General features: G+C 40.5%; 1 non-coding gene across 1 annotated transcript; it reads left to right on the forward strand.

Moving 5' to 3' along the window:
* The first annotated feature begins 7,244 nt into the window (after positions 1-7,244).
* LOC112713882 (small nucleolar RNA R71) lies at positions 7,245-7,352 on the forward strand. Its single transcript, XR_003158841.1, has one exon. It is a non-coding gene; the product is annotated as a small nucleolar RNA R71 (small nucleolar RNA).
* The last annotated feature ends 859 nt before the right edge of the window (positions 7,353-8,211 follow it).

Genomic DNA, 8,211 nt, shown 5'->3' on the forward strand with positions numbered 1-8,211 from the left:
TCAAACGCCAGTAAGGAGCATCTGGCTGGCATTCAACGCCAGAACAGAGCATGGATCTGGCGTTGAATGCCATAAACAAGCAGCATCCTGGCGTTTAAACGCCAGGAATACACCATGAGGAGAGCTGGCGCTAAACGCCAAAAACAAGCATGGAACTGGCGTTCAACGCCAGGAACATGCTGCAAATGGGCGTTGAACGCCAAAAACAAGCATGAAGCTGGCGTTCAACGCCAGAAACAAGCATGAATCTGCCGTTGAACGCCAGGATTTCATGTAGAGGGTATTTTACACGCCTCATTGGTGCAGGGATAATAATCCTTGACACCTCAGGATCTGTGGACCCACGGGATCATCTCTGGATCTGTGGACCCCACAGGATCCCCACCTACCTCAACTCACCTTCTCTCCTCTTCACACAATTCAATAATACTCTTCCCCATCACCTCTTCACCACTCACATCCATCCACTCTTCCCCATAAACCGCACCTACCCTCAAAATTTAAAATCCCTTTTCCCACCCAACCCACCCAATATGGCCGAACCTTAACCCCTCTCCCTCCACTATATAAACCACTCCATTCTTCTTCACTTTCACACAACACAACCTTCTCTTCTCTTCCTTGGCCGAAACACAACCCTCTCTTCCTCTCCTCCATATCTTCTTCTTCTGCATCTATTCTTTCTTCTTTTGCTCAAGGGCGAGCAATATTCTAAGTTTCGTATGGTGAAACCATAGCTTTTTTGTTTTTCCATAACCATTGATGGCACCTAAGGCCGGAAAAATCTCTAGAAAAAGGAAATGGAGGACAAAAGCTTCCACCTTCGAGTCATGGAAAATGGAGAGATTTATCTCCAAAGCCCATCAAGACCACTTCTATGAAGTTGTGGCCAAGAAGGTGATCCCTGAGGTCCCTTTCAAACCCAAGAAAAATGAGTACCCGGAGATCCAACATGAGATCCAAAGAAGAGGTTGGGAAGTTCTGACCAACCCCATTCAACAAGTCGAAATCTTAATGGTTCAAGAGTTCTATGCCAATGCATTGATCACTAGGAACCATGATCAAAGTGTGAACCCAAATCCAAAGAATTATCTTACAATGGTTCGGGGGAAATACTTAGATTTTAGTCCAGAAAATGTGAGGTTGGCATTCAACTTGCCCATGATGCAAGGAGATGCACGCCCCTACACTAGAAGGGTCAACTTTGATCAAAGGTTGGACCAAGTCCTTATGGACATATGTGTGGAAGGAGATCAATGGAAAAGAGACTCCAAAGGCAAGCCGGTTCAATTAAGAATATTGGACCTCAAGCCTATGGCTAGAGGATGGTTGGAGTTCATCCAACGCTCCATCATCCCTACTAGCAACCGATCCGAAGTTACTGTGGATCGGGCCATCATGATTCATAGCATCATGAATGGAGAGGAAGTAGAAGTTCATGAAGTCATCTCCCGTGAATTCTACAAAATAGCCGAAAAGTCCTCCACCATGGCAAGTCTAGCTTTTCCTCATCTTATTTGCCATCTATGTTACTCAACTGGAGTTATCATAGAAGGAGACATCCCCATTGAGAAGGATAAGCCCATCACTAAGAAGAGGATGGAGCAAACAAGAGAGCCCACTCATGGATCCCAAGAGACGCATGAGGAAGCTCATCACCAAGAAATCCCGAAAATGCTCAAGGGATACACTTTCCTCCCAACAATTATTGGGAACAACTCAACACTTCTCTAGAAGACTTGAGTTACAATATGGATTTATTAAGGGTGGAACATCAAGAACACTCTATCATTCTCCATGAAATTAGAGAAGATCAAAGAGCAATGAGGGAGGAGTAACAAAGGCAAGGAAGAGACATAGAAGAGCTCAAGGATATCATTGGTTCTTCAAGAAGAAAGTGCCACCATCACTGAGGTGGACTCATTCCCTGTTCTTATTTCTCTATTTTTCGGTTTTTATGCTTAATGTTTATTTATGTTTGTGTCTTTCCTACATGATTATTAGTATTTAGTAACTATGTCTTAAGGCTATGAATAATTCCATAAATCTTTAAACTCTCTTAAATGAAAAATGTTTTAATACAAAAAGAACAAGAAGTACATGAGTTTCAAATTTATCCTTGAATTTAGTTTAATTATATTGATGTGGTGACAATACTTTTTGTTTTCTGAATGAATGCTTGAATAGTGCATATTTTTTATCTTGGTGTTTATAAATGTTAAAATTGTAGGCTTTTGAAAGAATGATGAACAAAGAGAAATGTTACTGATGATCTGAAAAATCATAAATTTTATTCTTGAAGCAAGAAAAAGCAGTGAATAGCAAAAGCTTGCGGGAAAAAAATAAAAAGAAAAAGAAAAAGCAAACAGAAAAAGCCAATAGCCCTTAAAACCAAAATTCAAGGGTAAAAAGGATCCAAGGCTTTGAGCATCAATGGATAGGAGGGCCCATGGAAACAAATCCAGGCCTAAGTGGCTAAATCAAGCTGTCCCTAACCATGTGCTTGTGGCATGCAGGTCCAAGTGAAAAGCTTGAGACTGAGTGGTTAAAGTCGTGATCCAAAGCAAAAAGACTGTGCTTAAGAGCTCTGGACACCTCTAACTGGGGACTTTAGCAAAGCTGAGTCACAATCTGAAAAGGTTCACCCAGTCATGTGTCTGTGGCATTTACGTATCCGGTGGTAATACTGGAAAACAAAATGCTTAGGGCCACGGCCAAGACTCATAAAAGTAGCTGTGTTCAAGAATCAACATACTTAACTAGGAGAATCAATAACACTATCTAAAATTCTAAGTTCCTATAGATGCCAATCATTCTAAACTTCAAAGGATAAAGTGAGATGCCAAAACTGTTTAGAAGCAAAAAGCTACAAGTTCCGCTCATCTAGTTAGAACTAATATTCATTGATATTTTAAGCTTTATAGTATATTCTTCTCTTTTTATCCTATTTGATTTTCAGTTGCTTGGGGACAAGCAACAATTTAAGTTTGGTGTTGTGATGAGCGGATAATTTATACTCTTTTTGGCATTGTTTTTAGGTAGTTTTTAGTAGGATCTAGCAACTTTTAGGGATGTTTTCATTAGTTTTTATGCTAAATTCACATTTCTGGACTTTACTATGAGTTTGTGTGTTTTTCTGTGATTTTAGGTATTTTCTGGCTGGAATTGAGGGACCTGAGCAAAACTCTGATAAAAGGCTGACAAAGGACTACTGATGCTGTTGGATTCTGACCTCCCTGCACTCGAAATGGATTTTCTAGAGCTACAGAACTTCAAATGAAGCGCTCTCAACGGTGTTGAAAAGTAGACATCCAGAGATTTCCAGCAATATATAATAGTCCATACTTCATTCGAGATTAGATGACGTAAACTGGCGCTCAACTCCAGTTCCATGTTGCATTCTAGAGTCAAACGCCAGAAACACGTCACTAACCAGAGTTGAACATCAAAAACACGTTATCCAAGAGAAGCCTCTGCACGTGTAAAGCTCAAGCTTAGCCAAAGCACACACCAAGTGGGCCTCGGAAGTGGATTTCTGCATCAATTACTTACTTTTGTAAACCCTAGTAACTAGTCTAGTATAAATAGGACATTTTATTATTGTATTAGAGGTCTTTTGACCATTCGGTCTTTCGACCATATCTTTGGTCTCAGTTTTATTCTATTGTTCATCTTAGGAGACTATTGATCATGTTTTGGGGGCTGGCCATTCGGCCATGCCTAGACTACTATCACTTACGTATTTTCAACGGTAGGGTTTCTACACACGATAGATCAAGTGTGTGGAGCTCTACTGTACCTCAAGTTTTAATGCAGTTACTACTATTTTCTATTCAATTCAGTTTATTCCCGTTCTAAGATACTCGTTGCACTTCACCATGACGAATGTGATGATCCGTGACACTCATCATCATTCTCACCTATGAACGCGTGACTGACAACCACTTCCGTTCTACCTTAGACCGAACGCATATCTCTTAGATTCCTTAATCAGAATCTTTGTGGTATAAGCTAGAATTGATGGCGGCATTCATGAGAATCCGGAAAGTCTAAACATTGTCTGTGGTATTCCAAGTAGGATTCAGGGATTGAATGACTGTGACGAGCTTCAAACTCGCGATTGTTGGGCGTGATGACAAGCGCAAAAGAATCAATGGATTCTATTCTGACATGATCGAGAACCGACAGATGATTAGCCGTGCTGTGACAGAGCATTTGGACCATTCTCACTGAGAGGATGCGATGTAGCCATTGACAACGGTGATGCCCTACGTACAGCTTGCCATGGAAATGAGTAAGAAGGATCGAAGGAAGGTAGTAGAAAAGCAGAGATCCAACAGGGACAAAACATCTCCATACACTTTTCTGAAATTCTCACCAATGATTTACATAAGTATTTCTATCTTTATTTTCTGTTTATTTATTATTATTATTTGAGAACTCCATAACCATTCATTATCTGCCTAACTGAGATTTACAAGATGACCATAGCTTGCTTCATACTAACAATCTTCGTGGGATCGACCCTTACTCAGGTAAGGTTTATTACTTGGACGACCCAGTGCACTTGCTGGTTAGTTGTGCGAAGTTGTGAAGAAAGTGCCGAGTTAGTATATGCACATACCAAGTTGAATGCCATTATTAGAGATCATAATTTCGTGCACCAACGAGCCTCAAACTCGCGACTATTGGGCGCAGTGATAGTGTGAAAAAGGATCAAGGGATCTTATTCGAACACAAGTGAGAACCGACAGATGATTAGCCCTACGGTGAGAACCGTAGCCGGGCCATTTTCACGGAGAGGACAGATGGTAGCCATTGACAATGGTGATCCACCAACTTACAGCTTCCCATGGAAGGGAATGCGCATGATTGGATGGAAGCAATAGGGAAGTAGAGGTTCAGAAGCAACAAAGCATCTCCAAACGCTTATTTGAAATTCCTACCAATGAATTATATAAGTATCTCTATTTTATTTTATGTTTTATTTATCTGTTAATTATCAAAACCTCAAAACCATTTGAATCGGCCTGACTGAGATTTATAAGATGACCATAGCTTGCTTCAAGCCGACAATCTCCGTGGCATCGACCCTTACTCACGTAAGGTATTACTTGGACAACCCAGTGCACTTGCTGGTTAGTTGTGCGGAGTTATGAAAAGTGTGATCACAATTTCGCACACCAATATGGATCCTGTGGGGTCCACAGATCCTGAGGTGTCAAGGATTTTTCATCCCTGCACCTTTCTGGCATTTGAACGCCTTCTGTGTGGCATTTCTGGCGTTAAACGCCAGGCTGATGACCATTTCTGGCGTTAAACCCAGTCTGGCTGCCAATTTTGGCGTTTAACGCCTAGAATGCTGCCAGACTGGGCGTTAAACGCCCATTCTGCTATCTTTACTGGTGTTTAAACGCCAGTAAGCTCGTCTTCCAAGGTGTGCTGTTTTTAATGCTGTTTTTTTATTTTGCTTTAACGTTTGCAATTGTTTTTGTGACTCCACATGATCATCAACCTAAAGAAAACATAAATTAACATAGATAAATAAAATTGGGTTGCCTCCCAATAAGCACTTCTTTAATGTCAATAGCTTGACAGTAAGCTCTTATAGAGCTTCACAAGTTCTCAGAGCATAATTGTGGCCTCCCAACACCAAAGTTAGAGTTTGAGTGTGGGGGTTTTGCTTGACTCTGTATTAAGAGAAGTTTTTCATGCTTCCACTCTATGGTTACAGAGGAAGATCCTTGAGCCTTAAACACAAGGTAGTCCTCAGTCAATTGAAGGACTAACTCTCCTCTATCCACATCAATCACAGCCCTTGCTGTGGCTAGGAAGGGACTTCCAAGGATGATGAATTCATCCTCATCCTTCCCAGTGTCCAGGATTATGAAGTCAGCAGGGATGTAAAGGCCTTCAACCTTCACTAAGACATCCTCTACAAGTCCATAAGACTATTTTATTGATTTGTTTGCCATCTCTAGTGAGATTCTTGCAGCTTGTACCTCAAAGATCCCTAGTTTCTCCATTACAAAGAGTGGCATGAGGTTGATACCTGACCCCAGGTCACACAGAGCCTTTTCAAAGGTCATGGTGCCTATGGTGCAAGGTATTAAGAACTTTCTGGGATCCAGTTTATTTTGAGGCAATGTCTGCTGAATCCATGTATTCAGTTCATTGATGAGCAATGGAGGTTCATCCTCCCAAGTCTCATTACCAAATAACTTGGCATTCAACTTTATGATGGATCCTAGATACTGAGCAACTTGCACTTTAACAGTGTCTTCATCCTCTTCAGAGGAAGAATATTCATTAGAGCTCATGAATGGCAATAGTAAGTTTAGTGGAATTTCTATGGTCTCTATATGAGCCTCAGATTCCTTTGGTTCCTCATTAGGGAACTTCTTATTGGTCAGTGGACGTCCAGCAGGGTATTCCTCACTGGAAATCACTGCCTTTTCACTCTTTCCAGGTTCGGCCACTTTGGATATGGTTATGGCCTTACACTCTCTTTTGGGATTCTCTTCTGTATTGTTTGGGAGAGTAATAGGAGGAGTTTCAGTAACTCTTTAACTCAGTTGACCCACTTGTGCCTCCAATTTTCTGATGGAGGACCTTGTTTCATTCATGAAATTGAGAGCGGTCTTAGATAGATCAGAGACTATGTTTGCTAAGCCCAAGAAGCTCTTCTCTGAATTCTCTGTATGTTGCTGAAAAGATTATGGGAAAGGTTTTCTATTGCTAAACTTATTTCTCCCACCATTATTGTTGTTGAAGCCTTGTTGAGGCTTCTATTGGTCCTTCCATGAGAAATTTGGATGATTTCTCCATGAAGGATTATAGGTGTTTCCATAAGATTCTCCCATGTAATTCACCTCTTCCATTGCAGGATTCTCAGGGTCATAAGCTTCTCCTTCAGAGGAGGCTTCTTTAGCACTGCCAGATGTAGCTTGCAATCCAGTCAGATTCTGAGAAATCATATTGACTTGCTGAGTCAATATTTTGTTACGAGCCAATATGGCATTCAGAGTATCAATCTCAAGAACTCCTTTCTTCTAAGTCATCCCATTATTCACAGGATTTCTTTCAGAAGTGTACATGAACTGGTTATTTGCAACCATCTCAATGAGTTCCTGGGCTTCTGCAGGGGTTTTCAGATGAAGAGATCCACCAGCAGAATGATCCAATGACATCTTAGATAATTCAGACAGACCATCATAGAATATACATATGATGCTCCATTCTGGAAGCATGTCAGAAGGACACCTTTTGGTTAATTGCTAGTATCTTTCCCAAGCTTCATAGAGGGATTCACCTTCATTCTGTTTGAAAGTTTGGACTTCCACTCTAAGCTTGCTCATCTTTTGAGGTGGAAAGAATTTGGTCAAGAAAGCATTGACCAACTTGTTCCAAGAGTTCAGACTTTCTCTAGGTTGTGAGTCTAACCATATTCTAGCTCTGCTCTTTCAGTAAAGGGGAAAAGCATAAGTCTGTAGACCTCGGGATCAACCCCATTGGTCTTAACAGTATCATAGATCTGCAAGAATTCAGCTAAGAACTAATGAGGATCTTCCGATGAAAGTCCATGAAACTTGCAATTCTGCTGCATTAGAGAAGCTAATTGAGGCTTAAGCTCAAAATTGTTTGCTCCAATGGCAGGAATTGAGATGCTTCTTCCATAGAAGTTGGAAGTTGGTGCAGTATAGTCACCAAACATCTTCTTTGCATCTCTGACATTGTTGTTGGGTTCGGCTGCCATGTCTGCTTCTTTTTCAAAATTCTCTGTAAAGTCCTCTCCGGAGTGTTGTGCTTTAGCTTCTCTTAGCTTCTTCTTCAGAGTCCTTTCAGGTTTAGGATCGGCTTCAACAAGAATGTTTTTATCCCTTTTACTACTCATATGAAAAAGAAGAGAACAAAAGGGAGTAATGGAATCCTCTATGTCACAGTATAAAGACTCCTTGATGTGTCAGAGGAAAAGGAGTAGAAGAATGAGAAGAGAGAGGAGGTGAGTTCGAAAATTTTTAGATGAGTGGAAGAGGAATGTTAGCAATTAAATAAAATAAATAGAAAGAGATGAGAGAGAAAGAGTTTTCAAAAATTTTAAAAGAAATAACATAAAATTAGAATTTAAAACATTTAGTTAATTAAAAGGATTTTTGAAAAAGGGGTTAGTGATTTTCGAAAATTGGAAGTGGAAAAGTGGTTAGGTGGTTT

Source organism: Arachis hypogaea, chromosome 9 (assembly GCF_003086295.3).
Source record: "Arachis hypogaea cultivar Tifrunner chromosome 9, arahy.Tifrunner.gnm2.J5K5, whole genome shotgun sequence".
In the NCBI taxonomy this organism is placed as follows: domain Eukaryota; kingdom Viridiplantae; phylum Streptophyta; class Magnoliopsida; order Fabales; family Fabaceae; genus Arachis; species Arachis hypogaea.